Genomic DNA, 23,166 nt, shown 5'->3' with positions numbered 1-23,166 from the left:
GGAGACAAGCATTGACTGTCGTGTAGCTGAAGGGAGTCGCCACCAGACTACTGAGAGGGTGAGGAGGGGCTCTCTGCGCCATCGCGTGAAGCTATAGGCCACGCTGCCCCTTCGCCATCGTATCATCGCCTAGGGGAGTCATTTCCCCCCCCCCCCACCCCCCCCACGTGCCTTTCCAGGAAGCTCCTTGGAAACTTCCAAGGACTGGGCCTCCTAAGCCCCCTTTCCTGTGGCTTAAGACTACTCCCCTCCCCCCACAAATTCCCTCCTAAGACCTCCATAAGCCCTTTTTCTCGATTTGTGCGTGTCATCCTTGTGCAGGGGCCATGCTAATCTTCTCTATATCGTTCCAGTTTTATCAGATGTCTCCAAGACAGGACATCCAAGCTACCAACGATAGACAGAAGGCATACGCGGATTCAAAGCATCAAGATAGAATCTTCGAGGAAGGAGATATGGTCTTCATTTGCGTACACCCAAAGAAGAGTTTCTTTTCCTTAGGAGATTTCAAGAAGCTAAGTCCAAGGTATTGTGGACCGTACAAGATCCTCAAGTGCCTAGGACCTAATGCTTATAGATTGCAACTCCCTGAGTACCTTAAAGTTCATAATGTATTCCATATCATTCTATTAAAGAAGTATGTACTTAATCCTAACCATGTACTTGATGACCAATAAGTTGTAATGCCTAGTCAAGGAGTCCTTGAACTAAGGCCTCACTGGATCTTAGATATTAGGGAGAGACAACTGAGATCCTGAACCTTGAGAGAATTCATCGTCTAGTGGAAAGACTATCCCAAAGAGGATGCCACTTGGATAGATGAAGGCACTCTCAACCATCAATATCCCTAGTTTATCTCGAGATGAGGACATCTCGATTCCTCCAAGGGGGAGAGAATGTAACATTCTGATTTAGCACGCGTGAACCCTCTTATATGGTCATAAGGATAATCATAGGGATACCATTTTGTTTGAATTAGATAATGGCAAAAATCTTTTTAATTTTCCCTTATCCCTCCCCCAGACGACTGTCGTGCTGGAGGGGGAGGGGAAATAGAAGGTATGTGAAAGCTCCTCAGTGGAGCTCGCAGGTGATAAGTCACCATGGCCGCTGCCACGCAGGGGAGGGAGGATCCCCCTCCCCTTACCTATATAAATTAGGGGGGTTGCAAGCAAAGAGGAGGATGAAAGGCTTTGCGCAGGAGTGAGAGAGGTGAGGCCGCTGTACTGCCGTAGTGCAGAATTTGGCCACCATAGAACGGTAGAAGATGCTGCCGCCTGCTGTAAAGATTGAGGGAGGAGACAAGCGTTGGCTGTCGTGCAGCTGAAGGGAGTCGTCGCCAGACTACCTAGAGGGTGAGGAGGGGCTCTGTGTGCCGCCGCCTAAAGCCGTAGGCCATGTTGCCCCCTGGCCATCGTGTCACCGCCTAGGGGAGTCATGCCCCCGTCCCCCCCCCCCCCCCCCCACGTGCCTTTCCAGGAATTTGAAGCTCCTTGGAAACTTCCAAGGATTGGGCCTCCTAAGCCCCCTTTCCTGTGGCTTAAGACTATCCCCCCCCTCCAGGAATTCCCCCCTAAGACCTCCATAAGCCATTTTTCTGCCCCCCTTGATTTGCCATTAAAGGGCTTCCAAGTGGCCCTTAAGCCCTTCCTTCCACCCCCTCAAAAATTCCCCCCCCTAAGGGATCCTAAAGTCCCCTTTGGCCTCCCCAATATTCGACTTGAAGGGGCCTTCAAATGGCCTTAAGTTTTTTTTTCTTTCCCCATACAAAAAGTCATTCTTAAAGCCCCTTGGTACCCTTTGTTCCCCCCACATGGAAACCCACTCTTAAGGATCTTCTACACCCATTTCCCCCCTTTCCGAGGTTCTTTTGGAAACCCTAGCTACGAGGGTTGGTATTCCCTCCCCCCTCAGGATTCAAGAAAAAGCCTCCTTTCCATGGCCTTAAAGAAGCCTTACCTTCGAAAGACCGTTTAAAACCCTCCCAAAGTTTAAGCACCCCCTTTTTCGTGAAATCCCTACTTCAAGGAGGAAGCCTTCTAAAACCGCTTGCAACAGATGGTGCAAGTTATCACAAAGGGAGCTACGGTGGAATTTCAAAAAAGAGTTGCAAAGCTGTATCCACGACGGAAAGGCTGCATTCGCGATGCCCCCTAAGAAAGCCCAAGGCGCAATCGCAGGAGGATCATCTCCTAGCATCCACGTGGACATCTCAACCCAACTCCAGGTTTTCCTTCCTAATTTTTATTTTTCGTTGTTATAATTCAATCACGCGTAGATAATTTTTGGAGATAAGATGCAATTTCCGTCTTGAATACTTTGATTAATTTAAAAGAATTAGCTTACGACGAAGGAATTTAGTCATTAGTATTTTCAATAAAATAAACAAAAATAAAGTGAGCAGAAAATTGGTACGCAATTAGTTTTTGTGCATTTCAATGAATTGAACTTAGATTATTGTCCATATTTACAAAACGGAATTAAGATAATGCACTCCGTTTAGGCATGGAAGTATACAATTTCATCTCACATTATTAGGCCATATTTTCTTCGCAATAAGTCATCATGGGAAGTGCTAATAACCCATAGGGAATTGCAAGGTATGAAATGATTCTTACGTTGCATAACTCTAGGCAATTATTGTTTTTCAACTGCATAATTACTAATAAAAGGTTGCTTGTTTAGCATGAATCTTGTTCGCAAGTTATAAGATGATTAATTGGAATTAGGTTATAACCTAACCTATGCTTGATCTTAAATCGATAAGTTAGGGTTGAAAAATAAAATTACGCGTAGACAACGAGTCATGTGTTTATGGAAATGATAATGTAATTATCTTCAAGAATTAAACAAATTGGCATAAACCTAAACACCAAAACCCGCGGAGTACTTTAGAAAGAGTTAATTCAATTCCAATGAACTCACTAGGATTTAATACGTGACCTAGTCACACGCATTGCTAAAACTGAAACTCCTATACCCTAAATACTTGCCCACATTCACCGAATATAGGGATAACAGAACATACTTGAGAAGTGATCTAGGGTTTATTCCTAAGAATCTTTCACTAAAAAGATGGAACTTGGAACCCTAGGACTAACAACGTTAGCCTAATGTAATCAGGCACATATTGTTTCGTGACTCCATTTGATGAGTAGAATAGTTTCATAGTTCGATGCGACACTTGTGCAACAACTGCAGAGTCGTATGATCTTGTGATTGGATCACAAGGGAATGGTCAATTCTCGGAATAAGGTTGGCAGGTTCTTACACAAGTTCTCTTGCAAGAGGATGAATAATCATCCTAATATAGTATCTTTCTTGAGTAAAGATAATTGCTTGGAAGCAAAAGACCAGCCGATAAATTGGAATAATCTATGAACTTAAGGTTTGACCAAGTCGGGTTAATAGGATATGCCCTAACCCAGGATATAAGGGATCTTTCCAAGTCACAAGTCATCCCGGATCGAGGCTAGACATATTCGAAAGGAAGATTCATTCCTTAGCAGTTGGCCAACAATAAACGACCAATGGAAATGTTTGTGCTTGTTACAGATTTAAGAGCACTGTTTTGCTTTGTTTGACCAATGAATTAAAGGATAAATGGATATCTAATGCTTTAGGTTGAAGGCCTCAAGGGAGAGGCAGCTTGAGTTACCCCCAATTGCCTACCTGACCCTTACCAAGGGGATTGTTAACCGCGCCGGGAAGGTGGACCAAACCCACCGCGATAGGTCTCTCCATTGAGCGCTACTTGGAGCAGGAGGACGCTTGGGTGCTAGGGGGGCTCTGGTCATAAATCCCTCGCCTTCCGGGCCCTGCAGAAGAGGCTAACGTGCCTCAGGATTGGATCTTGAGGCCCGCATACTAGACTACGGGGGTAGAATCTTGGATTAGTGATCCCTGTGGATTGCTGGATAGCCTTCTGGTGGATTGTGAATAAGCCTATGGGCTGGAATTTATGTATTTCAAAGATAAATATGATAACCTATTAAAAATGGAATATATTTGACATTGTTTTTCTATGTCAAGTGATATGACTATGTGAAGGAACCAGTGCCTAACAGGTTAATTAAGAAAGTTGATTGATACACGACCAACTAAATGTGTTAGGCAATTAAATAACTAAAACAACTGGAGGAAAGTGCGGTGGATGTGACCATAGGTCCGTCCTACGGATGGGTGGTCCTGGTTGGCCGTGAACTTTTCTCAAATCACGATTGACAGCAGGAATATCGTTAAAGAACACGAACAACAAAAGTGTTGACTTAGAGTTATGATTGATCCCAATTTACGCTGTTTTAGGGGAACGGAATGGGACTATGCCTTATGGCAGAGAGGTTAAGCTTCGCATCCCTCTCGTTTCCCATTCTCCTTGAACCAAGTGCGGCGTGAATCCACTTCAGACTTGGCATTTCTGCGTAAAGTAGTTCGCTTGGGTTCGACGTTAGTTGCCATTAGGAAATGACCAATAGGAAAACCCTAATTCAGGTTGGTCCTAAGTGGGGGTCCTAAGTGGGAACAGCCAGAATACTTCTACTACATGGCAGACACAGAGAGTCCTAGATCGCAAACCCCGTAACATTCCATGGGAGTGCCGGGCAGAGCCTTCTAAATATACTTTTCGATGCACTGCTAAGACGTGTCATGAAGATAACAGACATGTAGACACGTTACACAAACCGAGGTAAGAAAGGACATTACACCCATGTTTAGTTCAAAGAAATTTACTCTTATTACAAGCCCTAGAGATACATTGAGTTGATTTTATCACAAAGGGCTATTGGTAGATCTTAGTAGTCCGTTTAGAGGGCCTAGAAAGCTAGTTTGGGGACTCTTGGAGACATAGTTTCAACCAAATTGTAACTGTGGGCGATAAAGACTAAAGTGCCTTCAGCATCCACTTATCCCATCCTCTTAAGTCACATACAAATTGTAACCTTCTGATCAAGACTTAAGTTGGTAGAGGTTCTCTATCACCTCACGACTTCCAACACCTTGAGACTTAGGATTTGAAGCTCCTCTCATCTAAGAGACACCCACTTGAGGCGTGTGGGGGAGTCAAGGGCTAATCCAATCCAAACCAAGATAGACTTAGTGGAATCAAGCGTTGCCTAAGAGCCTCAGCAACCATGTCTCAAGTGATGAGAAACCAACCATTTTTAGAGAACACCTTGGCCTCTAGATTCCAACTAGTGATGATCCCTGACCACCTCACATTGAGAGCTTCATTATCCAATGACAACACCTAGAATTTGACCAAAAGCGAGACACGTCTAGAAAGCATGAACCCATTACCATTAACAATATTGATACTACCATCATTGTCATTGACACCACCATCCTCAGTGGAAGGGTACCTTCGACTTGTGTGAGGAGACCATAGGGGAAAGTTTGAGTGTGAGAACAACCCAAGTGAGTATTAAGGAAGTTGTGAGCTAAACAAAACTTTGAATAAAATTGAATCAGTGATACCACACACATCTGAGTAAGAAATAGGGATAGTCTATAATCTTATGACCTTGAGAAAGGAAGGAAGTACAGCCATGCGCAAGAAAAGAATATTTATTAGGGCAAGAGACTAGATAATTGGCAATTTGAGAAGTGATAAGGTGATAGAAAACTGTACCAAGAGGCACCAAGGACTTCCTAGGGATTAAAATATTATAAAGCCATTGAGAGGGTACATGTCCTTGACCTAGACCCTACAACCAACAGAGGTAATAAAGAAAGGAACCGAAATGACAAGAAAGGAACCTAGAGAAGGTTAGTGGACACATACAAACCTTGAAGAGAACTACAATACAAAATAGAAAAGAGACTCAAAGTGCCATCCCATCTAGGGTTGCACGGCAACAAGGTAAAAGCACTTGCAGGGTGCTAATGCTAAGACTCATTGGCTAGAAGCAAAGAGTATTCCGAGCTTCCAAAGAATCCCTATAGGAACCCCTAGCACCTTATCTAGGCTCATTAGCCTCATTCAAATGCTTGTCACACAAGAACACCTGGAAGCCATGGTAGAAAAAAGTTCAAAGAATGACTCCTTGGAGTGCAATGCGATGGAGTTTCCAATTGATATTCAGCATTATGTTATTCTATGACTAGAATACTCTTGTTAAACATAGAGGAAGAGAGATAGAAGAAATCATAGCAAACATAGATGCAGAAAGCAAACTCAGAAGGGAACTCATGAGGCAAGTTGCAAGATTCACACACAACCTACAAGTAGACAAGTGAAGAAAGGAGACCAAACTAGGACAAATATAGTGCATCTTGGATCTGGTAGGAGGAACCACCACAGGAGAAGAGGTAGGAGAAGCAGAAACACTTGATACATACCTTGGCCCATCCGAGCTCTTGCTCAAGAGATTACTAGACCGCATGTCAATAGACAAGGGTAATGTTGCACCAGCTACAACACACTTCTGACGACTAGCTTGGAAGTAGTACCCAGGGATAGGAGCTAGACCATTGACTAGTTTTCTACCTTTACAAAAAAAAGATGGATGCAATAGTGCATCCTAGAGAGTCAAATTTTGAGAGCCTTTTTTTTACATATATTACAAGTGATTAGGCCTATAAATAGCCACATTGACAAATTTTCTTAATTGAGAAAGAAATCTTATAAGCACATCTAAAGCAATGATAAAAATCTCATAAAAAGCTCAAGTCCAAAATCATGTTTACTTCATGAAACATATATGAGAGTTTTTTACACTTTTATACAATATTTAATGTGCAATTTTCACATTCATTTAAATGCGCTTTGACTTGGAGTTTTTGCATGCTATTTCAAGTGACTATAAATATGTTTTAGATTAAAGAAAGCCATAGAGCTAGTGGCTATTAGACATGTGGCTCTAGCTATAAATCTACAACCAATAGCTCCTTGCTATTTTTCTACCCTTTTTGTGTATGCATCGGGTTGAAAGTGATATTTACAAATTGAATGTACATATTGAGAAAAGGTTATACACATTAATGTAGATTGAGAAAATCAAATGTAGATTGAGAATAACTAGAATCACTTGAAATATATTTTAGGGTCCCAAACATAGTCAGTTAATCGTAGTAAATTAAATCATGGTTAATAAAGGGCTACATGCCCTAAGATGAAAGGCAAGGAGAAGAACTTGGGCAGGTAGTTTTCTAGTAAAAGGAATTAAGGTGCTTCTTCTCTCTTTCTCTCTCAGTTTATGTATTACATATTTGGTGGGGACAACTCCCCAATCTCCATTGTCCCCACAAACCCCATAATCTCTCGTGCAAGATGAACTTATGTATATAAAAATGGAGTTACCAATGTATATGGAGTAGATGACGAAAACAATCACTTCTATGTTGCAACAAATCACATATTGTTAGACTTTCTTAATTAACAACAACAATAATGGTGAGTACAAATCCATGAGTTTGATCATGATTTTTTAATGCCTTATGGCTTTCACCACTTGGACAATGTTTTGGGATACCATGGCTAGATAGAATATCAAAAAATATGAGAAATGAGAAGATTTCTTGAAGAATTTGCGACCATATGATGTACTCAATAAGTGACTATGTAGTAAAAGAAAATTGGACTCACCAAAAAGTTTCATCTGTGAGACATTTTATAGACTTGAATATACATAATCAACATTTAAAGTAGTTGAGAAATTGTAAGAAACTTCCAAGAGAAATAGAGGCACAATTTATAAATTGCACACACAAAAACAAACATAACAATGATGCTAGATGGTCCAATACCCATAGTCATTGATGCACAAAATGTTCAAGTCACATACGAAAGAGCTCTTCCAAATAAGGACACTCAAGGTAGACTAACATGATTTTTATCAAATATGGCCATGTGAGTAAATATTGGAATAAGTTGAAAGAAAAATAAACACAAATTTAAAATGTACAACTCAAGAAAGAAAAGTTTGAAACATGAGTATCTATCTAGGAAAACATCTAAATGAATAGTTGTTGAGGCTCAACAATTTGTAGGTTCAAGCCTCAAGTATCCAAATACACAACCCAAATGGTAGCATTAATTATTATCCAAATAGGAGATTCCCCTATCTGAGAGCACTACTAGATTTAGGTGTATCTTTTTCCTCCATAAGGAAATGCTTAGCAAAAAAATTGAGCCTTAGAACCCATGAAGCAAAACCTTTTTGAATCCTTTTTAGAGACTCTCAGAAGCTATATCATTCAAAAGTACAAGAATTAGTACCCTTACCGATTGGGGTTTAAATTTGATATCGTAAGGTATATATACTAGGAAAAAAAAAATTCCTTTTACATTGGAATGTGACTAGTTGGGATTTTCTTTAGAGATGAGCTATTAGAAATATCCAATGCATAATCTATAGTGTTATAACTCTCCCAAATAAAACTTATTTTCTAGCAAGTACTGATTTAAGAAACACCAATTCAACAAGGGCAACAAGAGATCCAAGGACTACTTTAACATCATCCGAACATGTTACCAACAATTGAGAAACAAACAATGACTGCTCTAGTCACAAATGAGATACCAACTTACCAACGCCACCCATCAAAATTCCTATGCAATCACATTAATCACGTTCGTCAAAAGGAATATAGGTTATCAATGCCGCAATAAAGACATGCTAGTCAAGGGAACAATAGAACCATCAAAGATTCCATGGGTAGTAGAACCGCATCTCATTAAAAAGGATAATGGAAAATATAGGTTTTGTGTAGATTGGACCATTGAATAGAACCATCCAAGAGTCCATGGGTATTAGAATTGCAACTTGTAAAAAAGAATAATGGAAACTGTAGGTTTTGTGTAGACTAGACCATTGAATAAAGTCAAAATTAGAGATGCATATTGGATGATTTACTAACCTCGTTGGGGAAGTCAAATTATTCTACATCTATGTATTTACCACTAGGCTATTAGCAAATGCTAGTTAGCCTAACGGATCCTACAAAGAGCACATTTAAAGTCCTAGTGGGACTTTTCTAGTTCAAGGTTATGCCATTTGGCTTAATTAATCCACTAGGAATATTTTAATTGATGGGAAGTGATTTATTTCAAGATCTCATAGGAAAAAAAGTAATGGTGATATAATTGGATGATATACTTCTAGATACTAAAACATGAAATGAGGATTTAGAGATATTTCAACATTTGATAATGCTAGAAAAATACAACTTGAAAATTTAGTACAAAAAATGCATTTCTAGAGCCACAACAGGGAAATTTCTAAGGTACATTGTCTTAATAGAAGGTATTAAGATAGGCCCAATGAAAGTCATGGCAATAAAAATTAATATGTTGCCCAAATAGTCAAACAATTAGAATGTTTTCTTAGTCTCGAGGAAATCTCACTATGTGTGCTCACTAAATGCCACATGAATGTGTATATGTGTCTCCATAAGATTTGTGGAAGTACACTTAAGACCATTGAAAAGTATCCAATGAGTAATAGTGTATTCTAGTCAGGCCTCTCTTATCAATCATAAATTCATAATTTCTTTCATAGTAAAAGCACCAATTTTAAAAGCACCTAAATTGGGCAAAGTATTCTATATATTTTCAGCAGCCTCACCATGCATATAGTATCAGGTGCTACTTATCCCAAATCTAGGAGAAAAAATGGTATCATCCAATCACTTTTGCTAGTCAAAAGTTGGGCATATCAGAAATCAAGTACACCTACATGGAGAAGTTGTGCCTCACAATGGTATTTGTGACAAAAAAATCCAAGCACTACATTCTCTATGAGAAGGTTGTATTTTATACAAAAGTGGAAGGGCTTAGATTGTTGATGAACAAGCTACAGTCGCCTGATCATTTATCCAAGTGGTTAATCACTTTGTAAGAGTTTGATTATGAGATTAGAAGTAAGCCACCGAAGTTGTAGGCTATTATGGAATGCCTTGTGGATTTTGGGAAGCCGAAAGAGAATGTGACGGAAGGAAAAAATATTTATTGTTGTTTAAAATTGATACAACTTCTATTCCCACTACAAGATATAGACCTTATACCGACGTTTAAAGCGATGAAAATACAAACAACAAAATTTGCCCCCGTCGTCGCAAAAAGTGTCGTTATTGACGACGCCATAGAAACGTCGCTATATGTGTCGCTATATGCGTCGCTATCTGCATCGCTATCTATAGCAACGCAACCAGTAAAGTTGCGACGCTCATAGCGAGGCAAATAGCGACGCGAGCAGTAAATTTGCGACGCAAATAGCGACGGTAACAGGGAAAAATAAAATTGTGGCAGGAGAGTATAGCACTGTGTGTTGTATGAGAGCCATACAAAATAGTTTCTACACTGCTGCATACAAAGCGCTTGCAAACAAAAAGAATGTATACTGAAATCATAAAACTGATACATGAAATAAATACATGATCGCATAAAATGCGATTGGTACAATCATGAAAGGATATCACTAATACATAGAAAATGTCTACATAGATCAGACAACTAAAAACTAAAGGTGTGTGAGCTCTAAAGATCCAAGGGCGAGCTAGAAATCCTCGTCCCCCGAAAGCTCATCCCGCCGCAAAGGAGCATCGAATGGATTCTATAGAAAAAGAAACAACATATCAATCCACCATACAATAATGAATTCAAATATCTCATGGTAACTACCGGCAAGAAAGATGAAAGACTTACAGGGCCGCCGCGTCTATACAATCGGTTGATCAATGCATTGAGACCGTGCCTCTCTGCATATCGAGTCTCAAGGCCTTGCGGATCACGATTTGTAATGGAGTGCTGCAAAGAAAACAAAATGCTAACTGTTAGAAACATGATTGTCAGTACAAAGAATATTTCAAAAAAACAAATAAGCAAAACAAAAGAGAAACTTACAAAGTCCTCCAAAGGCCTCTCTTATCAATCATAAATTCATAATTTCTTTCATAGTAAAAGCACCAATTTTAAAAGCACCTAAATTGGGCAAAGTATTCTATATATTTTCAGTAGCCTCACCATGCATATAGTATCAGGTGCTACTTATCCCAAATCTAGGAGAAAAAATGGTATCATCCAATCACTTTTGCTAGTCAAAAGTTGAGCATATCAGAAATCAAGTACACCTACATGGAGAAGTTGTGCCTCACAATGGTATTTGTGATAAAAAAATCCAAGCACTACATTCTCTATGAGAAGGTTGTATTTTATACAAAAGTGGAAGGGCTTAGATTGTTGATGAACAAGCTACAGTCGCTTGATCATTTACCCAAGTGGTTAATCACTTTGTAAGAGTTTGATTATGAGATTAGAAGTAAGCCACCGAAGTTGTAGGCTATTATGGAATGCCTTGTGGATTTTGGGAAGCCGAAAGAGAATGTGACGGAAGGAAAAAATATTTATTGTTGTTTAAAATTGATACAACTTCTATTTCTACTACAAGATATAGACCTTATACCGACGTTTAAAGCGACGAAAATACAAACAATAAAATTTGCCCCCGTCGTCGCAAAAAGTGTCGTTATTGATGACGCCATAGAAACGTCGCTATATGTGTCGCTATATGCGTCGCTATCTACGTTGCTATCTGGGTCGCATTTGCGATGCAAATAGCGACGCAGATAGCAACGCAACCAGTAAAGTTGCGACGCTCATAGCGAGGCAAACAGCGACGCGAGCAGTAAATTTACGACGCAAATAGCGACGGTAACAGGGAAAAATAAAATTGTGGCAGGGCAGTATAGCACTGTGTGCTGTATGAGAGCCATACAAAATAGTTTCTGCACTGCTGCATACAAAGCGCTTGCAAACAAAAAGAATGTATACTGAAATCATAAAACTGATACATGAAATAAATACATGATCGCATAAAATGCGATTGGTACAATCATGAAAGGATATCACTAATACATAGAAAATGTCTACATAGATTAGACGACTAAAAACTAAAGGTGTGTGAGCTCTAAAGATCCAAGGGCGAGCTAGAAATCCTCGTCCCCCGAAAGCTCATCCCGCCGCAAAGGAGCATCGAACAGATTCTGTAGAAAAAGAAACAACATATCAATCCACCATACAATAATGCATTCAAATATCTCATGGTAACTACCGACAAGAAAGATGAAAGACTTACAGGGCCGCCGCGTATATACAATCGGTCGATCAATGCATTGAGACCGTCCCTCTCTGCATATCGAGTCTCAAGGCCTTGCGGATCGCGATTTTTAATGGAGTGCCGCAAAGAAAACAAAATGCTAACTGTTAGAAACATGATTGTCAGTACAAAGAATATTTCAAAAAAACAAATAAGCAAAACAAAAGAGAAACTTACAAAGTCCTCCAAATATGTCCTGTGGCCGCCACTCCCAAGATGATGCACCGGTCTGGCCTCGATTCGTGCCCTCGCCGCCTCCCGCTGTGTTGACTCCAACGTCCTGGCAAATCTGTAGCCTCCTCCCTCAGTCGGCGCCAGTCGTCTGCATCTAACCACTCGGGCTTTGGAGCCCCACTCTTGATTGCCTTGCGTGCGTCGGATCGTCTATGTGACATGTATGCACACATGCAATCCATCATCGAACCCGTAGAGAATCTATCTACTGCGGCTGGCACCGGAAACTCCTCGTGCAAGGATGCTACTATGTAGTCATTGCTCCCCTCCGGTATGTTCCTCCAATGATCCAGGATGTTGTCCCGAAAAACTTGTTGACACAACTCCCTCATGCGAGCCATCACCCTCCTCCAAATGATGGCTCCTAACCATTTTGAGCATCATTGAGGATCTCTTAGTCTAATAATAAATCACTCTCAACAAAAAGTATCTTAGAAATGTGGTTTTTTTGTCCTAGGATCGCGTATTAAAATTAATGCGCACCATCTATGAAATTTAATAACTATAGTAATAAAATTTATTTCAATCAATTCTACTCATAGTCATAAGACTTGAGAGAAAATATCCTATACTCAATTTAAGGGATTCTTCTTCTATAACAATACTTTTGGGTTCATTTTGATGAAGTACCGTAATGACCATTAGCTAGGGTATCATTTTCTTTTAGTCCTTCCATTGACTACTTGGCATGATTTCTAATTTGTTATGCCTATAAAGTTAATACAAAAACAATGAATTATGCATATCACAATTAGATCCCCTACTTGGACATTATGAAGGAATTGTCCATTTTTAAGCCATCTTAAAGAGTCACCAATGTACATGGCCCATGGAAAAGCACATTGCATACCATTATCGATAAGTCTATTATCTTAAATATCTTTCCCCTCCCTCTCCCTCTCTTTCTCTCCCTCTCTCTTTCTCTCTCATTTCCTCTCCTAAACAAGCAAAAAAGAAAGTGATTCAAACATTAAACAAGCAAGAGGGAGAGTGAGAGAGAGAATGCACTCTCTCTCTCTCACCCTCACCCTCTCCCTCTCGTTCTCTTTCTCTCCCTCTCTCATTTCCTTCCCCTCCCTCTCCCTCTCCCTCTCTTTCTCTTTCTCTCCCTCTCCCTCTCTTTCTCTTTCTCTCCCTCTCTATCTCTCTTTCTCTCTCATTTCCTAAACAAGCAAAAAATAAAGTGATTTAAACATTAAACAAGCAAAAGGGAGAGGGAGAGAGACAATGCACTCTCCCTCTCTTTATCTTTCTCTCCCTCTCTCATTTCCTTCCCCTCCCTCTCCCTCTCCCTCTCTTTCTCTCTCATTTCCTCTCCTAAACAAGCAAAAAATAAAGTGATTTAAACATTAAACAAGAAAAAGGGAAAGGGAGAGAGAGAATGCACTCTCCCGCCTTCTCCCTCTCTTTCTCTTTCTCTCCCTCTCTAATTTCCTCCCCCTCCCTCTCCCTCTCCCTCTCCCTCTCTTTCTCTTTCTCTTTCTCTTTCTCTCCCTCTCCCTCTCCCTCTCCCTCTCTCTTACTCTCTCATTTCCTCTCCTAAACAAGCAAAAAAGAAAGTGATTTAAACATTAAACAAGCAAAAGGGAGAGGGAGAGAGAGAATGCACTCTCCCTCTCTTTCTCTTTCTCTCCCTCTCCCTCTCCCTCTCTTTCTCTTTCTCTTTCTCTCCCTCTCTTTATCTTTCTCTCCCTCTCTCATTTCCTTCCCCTCCCTCTCCCTCTCCCTCTCTTTCTCTTTCTCTCCCTCTCTATCTCTCTTTCTCTCTCATTTCCTTAACAAGCAAAAAATAAAGTGATTTAAACATTAAATCTCTCTCATTTCCTAAACAAGCAAAAAATAAAGTGATTTAAACATTAAACAAACAAAAGGGAGAGGGAGAGAGACAATGCACTCTCCCTCTCCTTTTCTTTCCCTCCCTCTCTCATTTCCTTCCTCTCCCTCTCCCTCTCCCTCTCCCTCTCCCTCTCCCTCTCTTTCTCTCTCATTTCCTCTCCTAAACAAGCAAAAAAGAAAGTGATTTAAACATTAAACAAGCAAAAGGGAGAGGGAGAGAGAGAATGCACTCTCCCTCCCTCTCCCTCTCTTTCTCTTTCTCTCTCTCTCTCTCATTTCCTCCCCCTCCCTCTCCCTCTCCCTCTCCCTCTCCCTCTCTTTCTCTCTTACTCTCTCGTTTCCTCTCCTAAACAAGCAAAAAAGAAAGTGATTTAAACATTAAACAAGCAAAAGGGAGAGGGAGAGAGAGAATGCCCTCTCCCTCTCTTTCTCTTTCTCTCCCTCTCCCTCTCCCTCTCCCTCTCTTTCTCTCCCTCTCTCTCCCTCTCCCTCTCTTTCTCTTTCATTTCCTCTCCTAAACAAGCAAAAGTGAGTGATTTAAACCTTGAGCAAGCAAAAGAAAGAGAGAGGGAGACTCACCAATGAGATATGGCGAGCGTGGGGCGGCTTCTCTTTGCGATGAAGGCTCCTTCGCGAACAACGGCGGTGGCGGCGGCAAGTCTTCTTCCTCTCCTTCTCTCACGACGGTTGCTCTCTCCCTCGCTCTCGCTCTCAAAACTCTCAATGAAGTAAAAGAAATGAAAACCGCGCTCGGGTTTCGGCCGCGTTTTTTCCCTGCGGCCCGTCACTATTTGCGTCGCTATTTGCGTCGCAAATGCGACGCAAATAGCGACCCTATTAGCGATGCAAATAGCGACGCTGCTATCCATCGTCACTAATCGGTGTCGCTAATGGCCCAAATCCTTGTAGTGTCCCTCCTTGTATGCCGCTATAACGCATTACCTCTTGATAGGAGAGACAGGATCCGGACTTTCAAAATCAGAGAAGAGGAAAATTAGGCAGTAGGCTTTGAAATTTGCTTTGATCCTAGGAACACTATATCGCTAGGGAGTTTATGATATCTATTAGTGATGTGTCATGTCTAATGAGGTTCCATTCATTTTGGAAGAGTGCCATGACTCTACTTACAGAGGACATTTTGTTGGCCAGCTTACTTCACAAAAAGCTTTGAGAGCAGGTTATTGGTGGTGGTCCATTTTCCATGATGCATTCCAGTATATTAAGAGATCCAATATTTGTCAATGACATGACAATAGGGAGAATAGGAAGCGACTACTCACTCCTAGTATGGCTATACTTCCATTCAAGAAGTGAGGCATAGATTTTGTGAGTCCTATTACCCCATCATCGACTGCACAAAAGAGATATATTATTGTGGCAATTGACTATTTTACAAAGTGGTTAAAAGCACGAGCAACGAGGAAGGACTATGCAAAGGAGACACCTAGTTTCCTATCAAAGCAGATTATATGCCAATTTTGTCCGCCAAAGGAATTAGTATTGAGTCGTGGAGAAACCCATTTCCTAAACAAAGTGATTAAAAGTTTGAGTGAAGCATGGAAAATTAAGCACAACAAAACAACTCCTTATAACCCACAAGTGAATGGGCAGGTTGAAAGTACTAATAAGTAGCTTGTGGGTATTTTATCAAAAATAGTGTCCGAAAAGAACCGATACTGGGATAAGAAATTGTATATGGCAGTGTGGGCATATAACATGACATTTAAATGATCCATTGGCCACATCACGTTCAATCTAGTCTGTGGGGAGGAGTGTGTTTTGTCCTTAGAGATTGAGTTTCCAACCATGAGATTCGCAATCAATCATTCTTTAGGTGATGGGAATGCCCTCTTTGAGTGCTTTACGACTCTGGCTCACTTGGATAAGCTCAAATTGCAGAGTTTGTTGCACTAGAAAGTGGCTAAGTGTCGGATGAAGCGGCTGCATGATCTAAAAGTGAAGAAATATACCTTTTATAAGAAGGGAGAGTTAGTTCTATATTATGATCCATGTAGAGAACTCTTAACTTGAACCCAAATGGGATGGTCTCTATAAGATCATAAGAATAGGGAAGAATAAATCCATGGCATTACTGGCTGATCTTGAGGATTGGAGTTTAAAAATAAGGTTAATCTTAATTGGATTAAACCTTATTATCTCTGAATGCACTAATGAAATAAATGCCTTGCAAGTCAATATTGGGCTATTTAGGAACCTGCAGGACTCAAAAGGGGTTGATGGGGCGACTAATTCCTTATTTGGAGCACCCATATTTGTCAATTATTAGTAAAGGGGGATTCCCAATTGGTATTGCACCAACTAAATGGGACGTACACAATTTCAAATCCTATTCTTTCGATGTATTATCGTATTGCTATGACCATGCTTGACGGGTTTGAGCGAGTGTCTCTTCAGTTGGTTCCACATTTTTGGAATCAGTTTATGGACGTTAGCAAACTTTGATTATGAAGAAGACCTTTTTTTTCAACTACGGTCTTGGTTTGGATATTTGGTTTGGATATCTCTATGGATGATGATATAGGACCCATGCAAGTATGGGGAACTTTTATCAGAAGATGCCATATATGGCAAGCGATGGTTAGTATGGGTGATGCAAAGGGTGGCTAAGACCCATTTTCCTTTGTTATCTTTGGTGCGCAGATCGGATGCCGTATGCTTGTGTAGTGAATGCCGGAAGGTCCCCAAGAACAATAGAACTCTATTTTTTGCACAAAACTCAAGGTAAAAAGCATGAACGACATGAACAAGAGACCAATTGGGTGCAATCTCCCCCATGCCTTATGTGAGCGCTCCACAAAGCATGTATTTTATGTATTAATCATCTTCAAGCTCAAATAATAGCCCAAATTACAAATAGCAAGCTTTTAGCTTTTGAGTTTGCTTTAGCACAAAATAGGAATAAAGCTAACGGACGGTGCCCAAAGAGTCTGGCATGCCCAATACAATGTCCAAGTACAAATAACATAATCGTGTGTCCATGCGCATACAAAATAATAAATAAATATCCAACGCCTCAATAAATAGGCGTGACAAAATATAGGCGCCATGCCTAAGGTATGCGCCCATCAAAATATAAGTGATAAATCGAATACTCACTATCCTCCAATGCTTTTCTCCGCCACTGCTGCTATCTCTACACATCAACTGAAGCATTCACAATTGTTAGTAAAATAATACAATTAAACCGATAAAAGTGAATACCTAGTAGTCTTCAGCTACATAAATAAATCAACTGGTTAGAAATCAATCCTAACCTTAATTTATTACGAGTGCGGACTCTAAACTCATAAACGTTTAGTAATTTAATATGCATTTTGTGGAATCACCCGTTATGGAATCACCCATGTACACACTAAATTAATGAAACGCCCGAAAAGGATAGGCGTCCCCATCAACTTCTCGCACAAAGAATCCACTTTGTGTTTTAGCCCCGGTCATCAAAGTTTACGGAATCCACCGTAAAACCTCACGGAATCCACCGTGAAATATGCCTCCTGGCATCATACCCCCGGGGTGGGATAGCAATTGACCTCAATTGCTATTAGCTCAATGTGGAGCTAACAGAGTGGGGAAAGCATTTAAGTCTCTAGCGTGTATCCATTGAGCTTCCTCTACAGGATGGTTCTTAAATTTGACTAGATATATAGAATATCTTCGGCCAGTTCTAGTGGTCATAAAATCAGTATCTATGATAGCTTCTAGTTCAAGTATTTCAGTCTCTTCCTCTAACAAAGGTGGGTTTTCATAAACAGGGTGTACAGGTAATTGGTCTCTAAAGGGTCTTAATAAACTAATATGAAATGTGTTGTGAATTTTCCAGTGAGGTGGTAATTCTAACTTGAATGTATTGTCATTACTTTTATGAATGATCCAAAATGGTCCATAGAATCTAGGTGCTAATTTCACAACTGGGTGTCTATCTACACTTTGTAATCTATGTTTTTCTATTCCTAACCAAACATAGTCATCAAATTTAAAATTCATTGCTTGTATTTTCTTATTTGCTTGCTTGGTATATGATTGCTAGTCTTTGGCAATCATGTCTTTAACCTCATCAACAATAGTATTGTGCATAGTAGCAATATCATCAGCACTCTGAATTCTATTTGATAAAGATGCAACAAGTGTAGACAATCTATAACCATAAATCACTTCAAACAGTACTTTCTTTGTAGATGTGTGTGGTGTATTGTTATATGCAAACTGTAATAAATGCAAATGTGTGTCCCATGTCTGAGGTTTAGAAATAGTGTAAGCACGTAAAAGATCTAGTGTAGTACTATTAGTGGCTTCTGTTTGTCCATTAGTTTCAGGATGAAATGCAAATGAGAAATCAATTTTTGTGCCTAAGTTAGCAAACAGAGTAATCCAAAAGTTGTTACAAAATCTGGAATCACGATCAGAAATATTAACTTTTGGTAATCCATGGTTAGTGAAAATAGTTTTAAAAAACAATTGTGCTGCATGTGATGCTATTAAAGTTTTCTTACATGAAATGAAATATGCTTGTTTACTAAACCTGTCTACTATTGTCCAAATCATATCATGGTTAGATTTAGTATTAGGTAAACCAGTAATAAAATCCATAGAAATTTATTCCCATGGTCTTGACGGAATAGATGAAGGCATAATTAATCCATACTGTTTACCATGATGTCTCTTAACTCTTTGACAAATCAAACATTCAGAAACAAAGTTAGATACATTAGTGTCCATATGCGGCCAATAAAAATCTTCAATTAATGTACGTAAAGCAAAGTTAGATACATTAGTGTCCATATGCGGCCAATAAAAATCTTCAATTAATGTACGTAAAGTAGATATGATACCTCTATGACCTTGATATGGAGGACAATGAATCTCATTCAAAACAAAAGATTTGAATGGAACTGTAACACATAATCTCTTTTCATAAAACATAAATCCATTATTATAAGATAGTGAATCAATAAGAATCAAGTTATTTTGAACTAATTTATTCTGATCAGCATGAAAAGTAATATCCTGATGATAAGTATCTTTCATAGCAATCAAAGAATCAAATGATATAACAAAAATGTTATGAATGGCAGGTCTTCTACTTAATGCATCAGCCACTACATTTTCTTTACCGGCTTGATATTGAATGATAGGATGAAAACTGTCAATAAAGGATGCCCATTTGATATGTCGGTCAGATATTTGGGGTTGGCTAAGTAAATGTCTAATACTTTGTTGATCGGTCTTACTCATAAATTGTGAGCCCATTAAGTAGTGTTTCCACTATCTTAAGGCTTGTACCACAGCTAATAATTCTTTGTCATATGTGGAATATTTCAGTTCAGAGGGTTTTAGCTTACAACTAGAATAGGCTATGGGATGATTGTCCTGCATAAGTACAGCTCCTATTCCGGATCCGCTAGTATCGGTCACTACTAAAAAGAATGGTCTATTAAAATCATGCAACTGTAGTACAGGAGCATGGGTTAATGCAAGTTTCAATAAGTCAAAAAAGGATTTTTGTTGATTATCGGACCAATGACAAACAATACCTTTCTTCAAAAGTTTAGTCAATGGTAAAGCAAGTAATGAAAAATTACGCACAAACTTCCTATAGAAACTAGCAAGACCTAGGAATGATCGTAACTCATGTACATTTTTAGGTACAGGCCAATTCAATATTGCTTCTATTTTCTTAGGGTCAAACTTAATTCCATCAGATGATACAATATAACCTAAATACTCAATTTCTGTTTTAAGGAATTCACTCTTTTCCGGATTTGCATAGAGTTGATTATCTTTTAATAACTGAAAAACCAAGGACAAATGCTCATAATGTTCTTTCTCATTTTTACTAAAGAGCAAAATATCATCAAAGAAGACAATAACACGATACTAATATTTTAAGAAGATACGATTCATCATTCTACTAAATGTCGTAGGTGCATTAGTCAATTCGAAAGGCATCACTAAAAATTCATAATGACCAAACTGTGTCCTAAATGCAGTCTTGAATATGTCAGACTTATCTAGTCTTACCTGATGATAACCAGATATAAGGTCTATTTTACTAAATATGGCAAAACCTTGCAGTTTATCCATAAGGTCATCGACTCTAGGAATTGGATACCTATTCTTTACAGTGATTTTATTTAAAGCTCGATAGTCCATGCACATACGATAGGTATTATTCTTTTTCTTTACTAATAGAACAGGTGCACCAAATGGAGAACTACTAGGTCTAATCAATCCTCTATTTAGTAATTCCTCAACTTGACTCTGAATTTCTTTTTGCTCTATCTGGTTATGCCTATATGGTGCTTTGCAAGGTGGTTGGGTACTAGGAATCAAATCTATTTTATGGTCTTCTGGACGTGAAGGAGGTAAACCAGGTGGTAGATCTTCCGCAAAACACTCTTTAAAATGTGCAAGAAACTCTTTATGCCTAGGATGCATATGATTTTCTTTTACTTGCAGTTCATTCACCCAAATGAGATAAGATTTACTACTTTTGCGTAATGCACGTTTAGCTTGAGTATGCGAAAGCAGTGGAAAAACATTAGATGTATGCATACCATATAATGTAATATGTTTTCCTTGAAATTGAATATTAATTGAATGTGTGGAATAATCTATATCTGGGTTATGCTGGTGATGCCAAGGCATACCTAAAATAATGTCACTTGACTGTAGTGGTACAACTAGAAAATTTCTTCTTTCAGTGTATTGACCAATTTGAATTTCTAAGTCATGCACTTCCTGTGTACCATTATACCTAGTGCCTAAGAATGTTGCTTTGATGTGATAATGCGTAGGTACAGTCTGTAATTTCAATTCTTTTACTAGCTTTGCAGAAATAAAATCATGAGTGCTACCATCATCATGCAAAATAATCTTTTCCTTTCCATGCACTAAACACTTCATTGTCAATAAAGAATGTGGAGTTGGCATACCTCGTAAAGTATCCGAAGGAGTGGTAATATCGTCCTCATCTTCCGTGAAATCAGGCATTTCTTCATGTTCGTCTTCTTCCATTGCTCCAAGGTAGTTGATATGGAGAGGTGGCTTCTTTGAATGGCAATTTGCTGCTAGATGTCCAGGCTGGTGGCATTTATAACATACTATAGGCTTGGCTTTGGTTACATTGTTTGCAATGGCGGGAAGTCTAGGGACATTAGGATTTGGCTGTGGAATAGGCTTAGGGTTTTGGTTGGTATTGAATGGTAAGCAGGTGGTTTTGCCCAATTCTTACAGAAAGATGATGAAGGAAAACGACCTTGATTAAATCTTCTAAAATTTGAGTTGAATTGCTTAGATCCATAGTTACCATTGGCTTGGAATTGCTGTGGACGCTTGTCTCTCCCTCGCAGCTTGTCTTTAGTGTCGTGAGCTAATGAAATTGCGTCTTCAAGAGTTGGAGGCTTGAACATATTAACTTCAGCGTAGTAATGCCCAAGTAGTCCAGACATATACTTGCGCTTGTGTGTCGCTTCAGGTACGTCTTCAAGCATGCGTAACTGGAGTAATGCATTCCAAAAGCATTCGGTGTACCGAGGAATAGGTTCACGTTCCCGTTGTTGAAGAAGGTCCCATTGCTTTATGGCTTTTTCATGAAATTATGGAGGAAGGAAATTCTACATAAACTTCTTCTTGAAATTCTCCCAGGTAGTGGGACAATCTATACTTTTTCGTACCACGGTCCATTAAAGAGATGCTCTATTCACTAAATGATTAATGACACACTTAATTTTATCTTTTTCTGCATATGTTTCCTCATGAAAGTAGTCATCAAATTGACTAACGAATGCAAGAACAGTTTTTTCCTCTCGAGTGTGCCATTGAAAGTACGGAATTTGAAATTTCTTTTACTTATCTTTGCTTCCTTGTCGATGGATTGAGCTTCGAGAGTCACGTCGATGGTACGTCTGATAAGGTCTTCAGATTGAGGTTCTTCTTTGTCGGTAGTCGATCTTTGTAAATTAGCCAATTGAACTTCTAATGCTTGCCTAGCTCGTCATTCTTCATCCAATTGCATCATAATTAAGTCCAGCTTTTGCTCCATCATAGGTTCAGGTAGGTCGCCTTCAGCCATTAAATCATCCATATGTGGTTCCGTCATCCTGTAAAACTCAAAAGGCCTCTCACTCTCAAAATCAAGTTAGCGGGATGAGCGCAGCTCAAGATCGGGTATACAAGGCTTATATATTTTTGTGTGTGGCTTTCACAATCTTCGTCTTTGGCTATTGCGAGATTTGCAATCTTTGAAAAATCTGTGTTTTATCCTTCTTTATATTCTGAAAATACTTCAATAAACCTGTGTATACGAAGAATACCTTCCAATGAACAACTTTGCAGTTCGGAGTTTCTGCGCAGGAACAGCCTTTCTATGAGTTTTGAACAGAAGTCAGTTTTGACTTCAGGTGACTTATCTGACTTACAGAGTTGCAGACTTATGTGACTTGCAGAGTTCCAGGACTTGCAGAACTTAGTTGCTTTATCTGACTTGCAGGATTTTAACTTGATAGACTTGCAGAACTTGATTGCTTGTCTGTGACTTGCAGATTTGATATGACTTATCTGATTGAGGTTTAAATGATTAAGCTTTTAAGATTAATAACAAAAACATCAAATCGTGGAGGGGGGCCGTTTTTTTTTCAAGCGGTGCAATTTTCGGACATCCTCAGATACCTTGCGCTGAATTTCGTGGATTGTTTAAGCTTCTTTAAGCTTAAGCTAAGCTTATTAAGCTTTTGAAGCTTGATTAAGCTTTTAAACTTGTGGATTAGAAGACTTCTCTCTCTGAAACTCCACGACTTGAAGAAGAGGATGTAGGAGTGGTCCTCCGCCTCTGCAAGCTAGTCCTTTGTAGTCTGATGATGGAAACAGAGGTTCTTGATCGCCAGGAATCCACCCGTATCAACTGTTCGCGACGAGATTGACTGTAGAGCTCGATCATTCTAGGAGCTCCGCCTTCGCATAAGATGGGTAGCGATTGAAAGCT

At 39.4% G+C, this 23,166-nt stretch overlaps 1 non-coding gene across 1 annotated transcript; it reads right to left on the bottom strand.

Moving 5' to 3' along the window:
* Positions 1–279: 279 nt before the first annotated feature.
* Positions 280–380, bottom strand: LOC148017479 (U6 spliceosomal RNA). The gene has a single exon (XR_015687992.1). It is a non-coding gene; the product is annotated as a U6 spliceosomal RNA (small nuclear RNA).
* Between the last annotated feature and the right edge of the window lie 22,786 nt (positions 381–23,166).

The sequence above is a fragment of the Lygodium microphyllum genome, chromosome 22 (genome assembly GCF_053477565.2).
Source record: "Lygodium microphyllum isolate KBCC chromosome 22, Lygodium_microphyllum_v1.1.10, whole genome shotgun sequence".
NCBI classification, from domain to species: domain Eukaryota; kingdom Viridiplantae; phylum Streptophyta; class Polypodiopsida; order Schizaeales; family Lygodiaceae; genus Lygodium; species Lygodium microphyllum.
Note: the sequence above shows the minus strand (reverse complement) of the source record. Positions and strands in the feature narration are given on the sequence as shown.